Source organism: Sinocyclocheilus grahami, unplaced genomic scaffold (genome assembly GCF_001515645.1).
Source record: "Sinocyclocheilus grahami isolate Dianchi unplaced genomic scaffold, SAMN03320097.WGS_v1.1 scaffold1830.1, whole genome shotgun sequence".
Lineage (NCBI taxonomy): Eukaryota > Metazoa > Chordata > Actinopteri > Cypriniformes > Cyprinidae > Sinocyclocheilus > Sinocyclocheilus grahami.
The window spans coordinates 185,005-197,337 of record NW_015507009.1 but is presented as its reverse complement, the minus strand read 5'-3'; the positions used below and the strand labels follow the sequence as shown (position 1 = coordinate 197,337).

General features: G+C 41.3%; 1 pseudogene; it reads left to right on the top strand.

The window, feature by feature from the left end:
• Nucleotides 1-3,046: 3,046 nt before the first annotated feature.
• LOC107572898 (apolipoprotein L4-like) overlaps nucleotides 3,047-12,333 on the top strand; it is a 14,628-nt pseudogene continuing 5,341 nt past the window's right edge.

The following is a 12,333-nucleotide window of genomic DNA, read 5'->3' as shown; positions in this document are numbered from 1 at the left end:
TGATGATTTGGGGTGCAATGTCATTTGCTGGTGTTGGTCCATTGTGTTTTTTGAAAACCAAAGTTACTGCACCTGTTTACCAAGAAATTTTGGAGCACTTCATGCCTCCTTCTACTGACCAGCTTTTTGAAGATGCTGATTTCATTTTCCAGCAGGATTTGGCACCTGCCCACACTGCCAAAAGCACTAAAAGTTGGTTAAATGACCATGGTGTTGGTGTGCTTGACTGGCCAGGAAACTCACCATGACTGAACCCCATAGAGAATTTATGGTGTATTGTCAAGAGGAAAATGAGAAACAAGAGACCAAAAAATGCAGATGAGCTGAAGGCCACTGTCAAAGAAACCTGGGCTTCCATACCACCTCAGCAGTGCCACAAACTGATCACCTCCATGCCACGCCGAATTGAGGCAGTAATTAAAGCAAAAGGAACCCCTACCAAGTATTGAGTACATGTACAGTAAATTAACATACTTTCCAGAAGGCCAACAATTCACTAAAAATGTTTTTTTTTATTGGTCTTATGAAGTATTCTAATTTGTTGAGATAGTGAATTGGTGGACTTTTGTTAAATGTGAGCAATTAAATCATCACAATTAAAAGAACCTAAGACTTAAACTACTTCAGTCTGTGTGTATTGAATTTATTTAATACACAAGTTTCACAATTCGAGATGAATTACTGAAATAAATAAACTTTTCCACGACATTCTAATTTATTGAGATGCACCTATATATATATATATATATATATATATATATCCTTCCGGAGCTCCTCCGTGAGACTCGAGACCGGTGAGCGGCGCAGGTGTCGCGCATTCGCAATTACTCCACCGGCCTCGCTCCGTTCCCACGGCTCTCGGCCCCGCCCCTCTCGTCACATGTACATGTTACATAGAGCTACTTTGATAAATAACTAATACTAAGGGCCACATTTACCCAGTGCTCCTTCTGATGTTAAAAACTACTGTCAGGATTTACTAAAGACGCACTGTTTAAATTAGAGATGAAAAGGCGTGGACAGTTATTTTTTCATTTCATTATTTTTATTATTATTTTTTTACCTTATTGCATATGCATTTGTAGGAGTTTCCCTTTTGGAAGCAAATTTTAGGGAAGGAGAGTATTTAAATGCATCACGCAAAATGATTTACTATTTACTACTAAGATGTCTGAGATTACTGCACATTCTTGTGTGCACTGCAAAGGGCAGATACATCGATACTCGAAACCATGATCAACAATGCAGCAATTGGCTGGCGTCAAGACAGCAATGTAATGACATCATATAATTAAAAACATCACACACCTAAAGGCTGGAATACACTATTTTTCCCCTGATTTTCCACCAATTTACAGTCTGGAGAACATATGGTTTATGCCTCTCCTATCAACAAGGTGCACATTTTTTTGCATGAGTTTGTGATCAGAGCAACTTCAAAGTCTGGTATTGTGTGATCCTGAGTCACGTAGGTCATGGACGTGTAAAGGAAAGGCACACAAAGACAAAGGTAATCCACACAAGTGTTTAATTAGAGTCCCAGAAGATGATAATCCATAAAGGGAACACGAAGCAAAACAACATTAATAACCGACAACAGACAGAAGAGAACAGGGAGTACTTATACAGAAACTAAAAGAAAAAACTAATGAGATAAACAAACACAGGTGAACAGAATAAACTAATCAGACATGAGGGAAAACTAGGTCAAACTGGTGAGACAAGGAAAGACACAGAATGTGACATATCACCCCCCTTCCGGAAGGCGCGACCTCGTAGCCAACATGACAACCCATGGTGGAGCCCATGGAGGGAGAAGCCATGGTGGAGGAAAGGCTGATGACTCCAGGGGGCTGACCGACAGCGGCGGAGCAGGTGGGAGAGGAGCCTGAGGCAGAGACAGAGAACCGACGAGCCAGGGTGATGCAGAGGATCCGAAGGGCTAAGGCGGAACAGATGGCTCAGGCGACCGAGGCGTAGGCGGGGATCCGGAAGGCCACAGTGGCGCTGGAGCGACCAAGGTGGAGCTGGAGGGAGGGAGGAGCCCAACGGAGCCGGTGGGACGGATCGACGAGGCACAGCCAGAGGAGCTGGTGGACTGACGGGCCACGGCGGAGAGGAGGGAGCTATGAGCTATGGATGAGCCACTGTGTCGATGGGCCGAGGCGGTGTTCGGGCCTTGTAGGCTGGAGGCGGAGACAAGGGATCATCCAGCCACGACACCAATGGAGACTGGCAGACCCATGGCGAAACCATACAACTGATAGTGGGCTGAGGGTGAGCAGAGGGGCTGACAGGAGACAGTGGAGGCGGGGATGAGGACTGGTGAAAAGGTAAGAGGTGACAGGAGAGAGAGGGATGGTGTATGCTGCCCAAACAGTTTTGGTATGACCTCCATGTTCATTTCAAGACAGACGGACAGTTTATTAACAGCCTCCCTGGCCGCAACAGGACAGACAGACAGTTCAGGCTCGACCTCCATGGTAGTGAAGGGACAGGCAGACAGTTCAGGGCAAACGGGTAGTTCAGAGGATGTCAGAAAACCTATAATATCCATCTCAAAGTCTATTAAATCTCCCATGTCCAATTCTTCCTCACCCCCCAGTGGTGGTGCAGTGGGTGAGGCTTTCCTCCGCGCCCTCACTCTTCACTGCAATATCCACACAGGTGAGCTCTGATGCCGGCTCATGCACCTGGTCAGACGTCATGAGATGCTCTGGCTCCGTGGCGATCCTCAGCACTGTCGCTCCTATTTGCCATGGCTCGTCAGTTGCGGTGGACTCTGGCTCTCCATCTGCAGTGGGCTCTGGCAGGGGCTCCGCGCAGCAGGGTGGTGATTGCCTGGGTACTTGGGTCCGGAGTGGGACTGGCGAGATCCTCATCAATGTAGTAAGGAGTCCATGGCGAGTTACAGCTCACCAGCACCCACACCACGAAAGTGGTGAAATCCCCTCGAGGACCGTCTCCGTACAACATGCACGCGGTGCTGATGCTCGCGATGTAGAATGAGCAGAGCACGTCATCCAGGTAGCTGGTATTGTTAGAAATGTCCAGGAATATTCTGGTGAGATAATAAACAAAGGGGAAGTTTGCGGGTTCGAGTCTCGTACCGGCAGGGAGTGAATGGGGGGAGTGAATGTACAGCACTCTCTTCCACCTTCCAATACCACAACTGAGGTGCCCTTGAGTAAGGCACCGAACCCCCAACTGCTCCCCAGGCGCCGCAGCAAAAAAATGGCTGCCCACTGCTCTGGATGTGTGTTCACAGTGTGTGTATGTGTACACTGCTGTCTGTGTGCACTTTGGAAGGTTGGTAAGTGTATGACTCATAGTGTTTTAAAATCCAATCAGATTTTAAAAGTCGTGTAGTGTATTACAGCCTTAAGGAAACAGCCAAGCGACTAAAATTACGAAAAAAAAGTTACAAAAAAAGTTATAATAGATAAATTAAACGTGTATTGTTCCCTTTCATGGGAACTTCGAACTGCGTCCTCTAGGGGTCGCTATGGGGAACGCCTCGTCGTGACCGATTCCCAATTATTTCCATTATTTCATGATTTATAGTATTTGTACAGGCTTTATTTTTATTTCAGTTTTGTTATTAGCACTTAATTTAATTTAACATTTGAAGTAGATTTGTTACATGACAGCATTAATTAAAGTATCTTAAGAGCAAGAACATTTTTCTAAGCATTTCAACAAAGTTACCTGCATCACTGTCAGTCACTGTTCAGATTAATGCACGGCCAATAAAATAAGGTAATCATTCCTTCATGAATAATCTCTTAATGAGTAAAACTGGCAGTGTCTGTATTATTATAGACTACATAACATTATGATACTATTTTCAAATTAACTTTTAAATTATTATTTTAAATTATTATTGTCCCTGTAGTATTGTAAAAAAGTAGCAGTGGCTCAGACAGACTTTGTGTCTATTCTATAAATCTAATCCTGTTTACGTGAAATAAGCTGATCCTGAGCAGGTTTGAGATCACCGACCTTTTGCTATGACAGTAACTCTAGGATGAGCTTCGAAGAACCTAACAATCCTGGATCATGTCAAATCAACAATAAAATCCAGCTAACTGAGTAATTCATGTATGAAGCACGGGCCCCTGATTATCATGCCAAAGCAGAGCCCAGCAACCAGTCTGCGGTGGCACAGAAATCGTCATTGTTATGATACAGATGTGTATCGAACTCGGGTCTGTGGTGTGAATATTCCCGCTTACCACTGCACCACACAAGGAGGACAAATCCAAAGGCAGAGGAAATAACAATGAGGCTCAAAGTCTGACTCTCATACCCCTTTTCCACCAGCATGAACCGGGTGCTAGTTCAGAGCTAGTGCTATTGCCGGTTCGAAGTCCTTTCGACTGGCGAGCCTTCAGAGAACCGGTTTGCCTTTCCATGGGCTAGAGAGCCACCACAGAGCCAGGTCTTATGTCACTGAATACGTCTCATCTTTCCCAGTAACGCTAGCGCGGCAGTGCCAAACACAACAGGCTTGTTTGAGATGCATCAGCGTCATGCAGACCGATCGGAGCACGACACCAAAGCACCGCAAAAGCGATCCCAAAGCATAAAGAGAGTTGTCTGCTTTCCAATCACTCCTGCGGCACACCGACCGGTTCGCGCAGCCCGAATAAGCCTAAACACACAATCAACAGTGGTGGACATTGCATTGCTATTGATGGTTCATGACTTTGCGAATCTACATCGGCATCCAATCCTGGCAAATCCAACGTGTTTGTGTTTAGCTGCTATTTAAAAAATGGCAGTCAAAAGTTTCTCTTCATCTTGTTGGTCACGGTAACCCCGCCCCCAGCCCCTGACGAAAGCAGTTCTTACTTCTAGAACAGCAATGTTTTGGTGCTACTTATGAACCACTTTTCCTGATCCAGAGCTGATGCTTTGGGTGTCAAAAGACAAAGAACCGATTTGAAACTAGACAACTACCTTGGTGGAAAAGGGTTATAAGAGTTCTTTACTCCAGGTGAAAAAAAACAACAACAAAAAACAACAACAAATATAGTCTTAGACAGTGTTTAACAAGAATTTGCCACAGAAAAAATCCAAACAGAAATCCAAACCGAAAAGCTGTCCATAAATACCACAAACAAAGGGAAAAGTAGTGATGGTCGCTTTTGAAACTGCTTCATGAAGCTTCGAAACTTTGTGAATCATTTGTTTTGAAACAGTGGTTTGGAGCATGTATCAACATGCCAATGTCAGGTGATTTCAGTAAATGAGGCTTTCTTACGTCATAACTGTTTAGAAACGATCTATGCGAACCGATGTGGACCTGTGAATCATGCCAGTTCACTCCAGATCGCCCCCTGCAGCGAACCACTGAATCAGCGTCTATGGTTTATATATGATCTCGGATCATTTTGATAAATTTGTATTCATTTTTAATGAGACGTTTGCGAAGCAATTGGTTGAATTGATTCGAAGCTTCGAAATGGTTCGTTTCTCCCATCACTACGGAAAAGGTACAATCGAAAAAGACTCAACAGAATGCAGGAACATCTCTCTCTAATCACAAATCCTTGGCAGCAACAGGCTCAAGCAGACATCAGGACTGAACAAGAACAATAGGCAGTGAGGCCTTTAATTAAGGTTGGTTATTAGGAGTGATTAAATACAGGTGTGTGCTACAAGGCTCTAACAAAGGAGAAGTGATCTGGGGTTGAAATTGTGCCATACAGTGGTGAACCAAGGGAATCTCAGGCAGAACATTACACTTAATTATTTCAATATGAAAATAAGTTTGACCATAAAGTACTGGACTGTTTTAGTGCCTACAGTAATACTGAGTGATTTTTTACTAATAATTGGGCACATTGATAGAAAAGAAGCTCATACTGCAGCTAAAGTTCAACTTGTTCAGTAAACTTGCTTCTGGTTCTCAAAATCTCATAACTGCATTCTCATGGATGAGACAAGGTTCTGAAATGAACTCTGAAAACACTTAAGTTTTAACATCGTGTTAGTTGTCAAAACAAATTAATTACAAGTTTTATCATACCTAAAAAAAAAAAAAGTTATCTTTTGAATCTCCATGTGCAAGAATGTGAATATGGCAAGGGCAGAAACTGGCAGCATATAAATTCCAGAATGTAAAATGTGCTACTTTATACACATTTGAATGTAATCAATTTGCATTTGTACTTTGCAGCTAACACAAAATTGGTGCTGTTTTCTAGAAATGCACAGTACTCATATTTATTTGTGCATTAAATTACAGAGAAAAAAAATACATATCACTTTGTGCCTTATATTGTGCTCTCACATAGAAGTATATTTTAGTCCATACATTTGGGAGTCATGTTCTTAAATGTGATGCATATAACACATACATACATTTTAACACTGCTTTAATCACCTCCACATCTAATCATCATTTATCTAGCACCTGGCACTGAAGTGAAGTTAGAGTGTGCACCTAAAAAGTCTCCCATGTGTTGAGGTCAGAAACCGTGAGACAGAAACCGTGATTGTGAGCGAGGATGGCCAAGCTTAGGTCAGTGGTGTCCACAGCCACCCCTAACTCTGCCCCTAGGTAGATTACATTGATCATTATGGAAATTATATGGCTGTGTCTGTGTTCTTTAGTTTGTCATTGTCAGTAGATTAGCAGCACAACTTTCGGTAACACTTTAGAATACTGTTCTGTCGTTAATGAATAACTGCACAGGAACAAATAACTAATGCACTAATAACATTCTAGTAACTACTAATAACTAACAATAAACTCTGATTAATGATTTAGTAAGTAATAGCGCTCAGTTGAATGTGGTAGTTCACTATTAGCTAATCAGTAACTACTTTTTTTTCATATATCCCGGAGAACTACTAAGGGCTAATAAACAGGTTCATAATTAATGTGAATTATGCATAATGTATAATTAATTCTAAAGTGAAGATCATGGTAACCCACTTGTAATGATTCAAGTATTACAAAATCCTTCTAAAGGAACTAGTCAAGTCAAGTCAAGTCCCCTTTATTTATATAGCGCTTTTAACAATACAGATTGTGTCAAAGCAACTGAACAGCATTAATTAGGAAAATAGTGTGTCAATAACGCAAAATGACAATAGTAAACACTAATTTTTCAGTTAAAGACAGTTCATCATTGAATTCAGTGATGTCAACATCCAGCTCAGTTTAAATAATATCTTTGCAATCATGTCAACGATATCACACAGTCTTTATAGATTGTACAGCGCAAGTACTTCTATCATTTAAGCGGGTAGAACAAAAGTCATCAGGGCAGTTATTTGAGATTTGACTTACTAGTCATATGGTGTGTAGCGTCCTGGAGATGTTGTCCGACATGAGCTCCGCTCCGACTCTGCTGGGATGCAGGCCATCAGCGCGAAAAAAGCGTAGGACGCTCCCAGAAAAGATTCCAGTTATTAACAAAGAACCTTTACACCATGACAATAACCATTCATTTAAAGCAAAAAGCCTACTGAACCTTTCGTGTCCTCGTCGATACGTGGGAAGCGGTCCTGACACGATGATCGTCGTCGCGGGCGATGTGCGGCGCACCGTCTTGATCAGGCTCCTGAAGTCCCTCTTCAGTGTCACCGTCTGCCGCAGCTTGGTGTCGTTAGCCCCCGCGTGAAGCACGACCGCTCCGGTGCTCTCGTCGCCCTTCAGGATCGTGGGTATCTGCGCAGAAACATCGAGAACACGAGCACCAGGGAAACAGTGTGTGTGCACATTACCTTCAGCTAATGTAGCACGGACGTGCCGGACGATGGAGTCTCTGAAGATCACAGCGTCGCTATCCGTCTCGCGGAGGGGAGCAAAGCGGTTCCGGGTGGAGATCTCAAAGACCGGAGGGGGAGAGGTCGTCGCCCAGGGCCTGGCTCGCGTCTTCCGGTGCGGGTGCACCCAGGGTCCGTGGTGTCCCGGCGCCGGGGGGAAGGACATCTGGGAAGATCGAGTCCTGGGTGCATCGGGCCTGTGCAGAGAAACACACGGAGTAGAGGTGGATAGTGTATTAGTAATGTAAGCGAGATTAGCAGCAACCACGCTGACAATAGCTATATGCTAATAGCGGACTCGGGGAGTCAAAAATAGAACTAGTGATAACAAGGCGCTCTGATTGTTTTTGTTGTAGAATACGATAGGGGATATATTCACACGTTATAGAAACGGAAATTATGGTGTATAAAATTGATTTTAAGATAAAAAATTAGACGACAAAGAATTAACTTGACGGAGCTCAAACTCAAAACACATGGCAGCAACAAACAGGAAGTGACGTCTAACTACTAATTACTTGGATCAGTATTCTAAAGTGAGAAGCATGATAACTCCCTAATATTGACTGACGTCATTGTAAGCTTTTGAGATATATGTAAGGTCTTTGATGGTAATGACTCCAGTGTTCCTACATCATTCTAATTTAATTACTAATTATTTGGAACATGATTCTAAAGTCTCGGTAACCCACTAGTAATGACTCATGTGTTACCAAATCTAGCAACAATTATTACTATCCAGAATCTTACAAAAACCTCAAAAGCTTACAATGATTTCAGTAATTACTAGAGTTATTGTGTTATTCACTTTAGAATACTGATCCAAAAATTAGTAATTCCTTCCGAATTATTTAGTAATACTTGAGTCACTAGTGGGTATGAACTTCACTTTAGAATTATTTATACATTATGCATTATTCATTTTAATTATGAATCTGTTTACAGTAGTTCTTTGTGGTTCTTGGGGAGGTATGGAAAAATAGTAGTTCCTGATTAACTAATAGTGAACTAGCACATTCTATTACTACCACATTAGATTAATTAAGCACTTTTACTTACTAATTCATTATTCTGAATTTATTGTTAGTTACTAGTAGTTATTAGAGTGCTAATATTGTGTTACACGTGTTCTTGTGTAGTTATTCATTAATGACAGAACAGTATTCTAAATTGTTACCCAACTTTCTACTCCTATCTGTGCTTTTATTGGATTATAGTGCTCTCATGCCTATGCAGTGAATAAATATTAAAGTTAGAAAAAAAACAACATGACAGTGCTTGATTGTGGTGTTTACAGACCTCAGGTTTATTTCCAGACTCAAGAATGAAGAAAAATCGTATTTGAACTTTATAATTACCGTTATTATTATATATAAAGTAACAACAAATAAAAAAATAAAAAATCACAGAAGGTCTCTATTCTGCATAATAATTATGGATTGGAATAATCTAACAGAGGCTTAGATGACGCTCTCACGCTCTGGCAAACTGTAACATTTAAAAAATCATGTCTATTGTTGGTAGTTGTAGTACTTATTAATGAATGAGCATATACGGACAGTGTATGTCTAAAATCTAACATTTCCTACATATTTTGTTGAAGTTGAAGCAAAAATGACTGGAGTACATACTACACCTATGAAGTGACCTTGTGATCAGGGATTCAGGTGACTTCAATTATAAAGTGAATGATTGCTTTTCAAATCTGTGTTTAGTTATATAGTCAGAGATCTATGCTGTTAAGCTAGTAAAATCATCTGTAGCCTTAATGCTGCACTATAGTACTAAAGTAAATGGAAAGTACTGAGGAAGCCCGGATCACCCTACTGAATATTGGTACACTTTTTGCTGGCCTGTGGCCTAATACTGATGAAAGGCTAGAAACAACCTTAAAGTTTAGCATCTTAAAGTATAACGTAAAGCTGTCTGTTTTCTCCATGTGTATAATCTGTGTGCAGATCCTTGACTGGTTTGTTCAGATTTGTCTGGCGCTGCAGTATATTCATCATGAGAGGAGGAATATTCTTCACAGAGATATCAAACCTCAGGTAGACACTGATAAAGCTCATTAAAACATTTGTCACTTAGTCAAATGTGTATAACTGATGATATTTCTGTTGTCATTGTAGAACATTTTTCTGACTGAAGATGGCTACATAAATCTAGGGGATTTTGGATACTCAAAAGTGCATGGAAGGTAAACAAAAACAAACAAACAAACACAAAGTTAATAGGATCTAGTGTTTAACAGAAATTAACATTCGGAACACACTGAACTAAAAAAAAAAACATTTATAATCAAATAGAATTTTGTTTGTAATTACACAAATTCTAACTATTATAAATATAAAGTGACTGGCTTTCAAATTTTTGGCGAATCATTTCTGCCTTTTTTTATTTTCCAGCTAATGTTTCAGTTCATCCCTAATTTGAAGTTTTATCAGTTTGAGTTTACATTTGAATTTTCTATTTCAGAGCAGATCCTTATACAAGCTCAGTTAGAGGTGCAGAGCTCTATCAAAGCCCAGAAGTTGATCAAAACAGATATACTTTCAAAAGGTATGATTTAAATATTGAAATTTCTTGCAACGACTTTAGATGAAATGCTGACTACTTTAACACTTTAAAATGCAACTTTCGCACTAAAAAGTGCAATTTAATTTATCCTTTATGTTCCACCGTTTTTTTTTTTTTTTAGTGATATTTGGTCATTGGGATGGGTGCTCTATGATCTCTGCAGGCTGGATGTGTGGGTGAGTATTTTTTGTTTTTACTTTTTGAAAAGCACTCTGTTAAATAATGCAAATGACAGCAGCTCGTACAGCTCATGATCTGGTGTTTCGAGTAATCATTTAGCGTGAATAAAATTGCTCTGAGAGGCAGCACAAGGGACCGTTCACCAACAAATGTCAATTCAGTTGACATTTATCATCCTTAAATTGCCTAAAATATATATTACTTTCCTTCATCTGCAGAACAAGATACTGGATTCTTAAGAAAAAAAAAGTTTTTTTCCATGCAATTAAAGGGGTCATATGATGCAATTAAAATTTTTCCTTTCTCTTTGGAGTGTTACAAGCTCTTGGTGCATAAAGAAGATATGTAAAGTTGCAAAGACTAAAGTCTCAAACCCAAAGAGATATTGTTTATAAAAGTTAAGAGTCAACCACGCCTACCTAAAACAGCTCGTTCTAACACGCCCCCACATATCTACGTCACTATGTGGGAAGATTTGCATAACGCCCCCCAAATGTTGACTCAAAGAAAGAATGCGTAACTTTTATTCTCACTGTAGTATTGTTGTTGCCGCCGCCATGTCGTGAAGACGCTGTGTGCTTAGTTGTGAAAGCGAAACTACTTAGTTTGGTCTTCCAAAAGAGGACGATATCTGCTTCGTAATGCCTGGAGCTGATTCGTGCTGGTAACTGAGGAAATACATCAACATCGCGCTGTGCATCGCCGGATCGGCTTTCACCGTGGACGAAGCAGAGTCCAGCCCGGGGTCGTCACATGTGGTTGCCGCAAGCCTGCCGGCCACTCCTTCGTCGAATCCGCTCACTCTATCCCCCGGCCTCTGCTCACTCAAGCCCACCGTGTGTGACGCTGTGTTTCGTTGTGAAAGTGAAACTACTTTGTTTGGCTTTTCCAAAAGAGGACATGACTAGAAATCAGTGGTTAAGTTGTATTTACAACACTGTTCCAATAAAATAAAAATAGAACAAGTAAATAAGGAATAAAAATATATAAATTGACAATTGTATGTGCAGGTATATTACAATAGACAGTTTTGTATGTATAGGTATATTATGTGCAAATTTGAGGTGTAGACTGAGTATGAGTGTTAGATAAATAAGTGTATGAGTGTATAAATAGTGTGTGTTCCACAGTTATTATCAAGTGTTCATGAGATGGATTGCCTGAGGGAAGAAACTGTTCCTGTGTCTGGCCGTTCTGGTGCTCAGTGCTCTGTAGCGTCGACCAGATGGTAACAGTTCAAAGAGGGAGTGTGCTGGATGTGAGGGGTCCAGAGTGATTTTGCTAGCCCTTTTGCTCACTCTGGATGAGTACAGTTCTTGAAGAAAAGGGAGGGTGATAATTCACCAATGATTCGCTCAGCAGTCCGGACTACCCTCTGTAGTCTTCTGAGGTCAGATTTGGTAGCTGAGCTGAACCAGACAGTTTTAGAAGTGCAGAGGACAGATTCAATGATGGCGGAGTAGAACTGTTTCAGCAGCTCCTGTGACAGGTTGACCTTCCTCAGCTGGCGAAGGAAGTACAACCTCTGCTGGGCCTTTTTAACAATGCAGTCTATGTGAATGTCCCACTTCAGGTCCTGAGAGATAGTTGTGCCCAGGAACCTGAATGACTCCACTGCAGTCACAGAACTGTTCATGATGGTGAGTGGAGGGAGAGCAGGGGCGTTTCTCCTGAAGTCCACTATCATCTCCACAGTTTTGAGCGTGTTGGGCTCCAGGTTGTTGAGAATGCACCAGACAGCCAGCTCTTTATCCTCCTGTCTGTAAGCAGACTCGTCACCGTCCTGTATGAGGC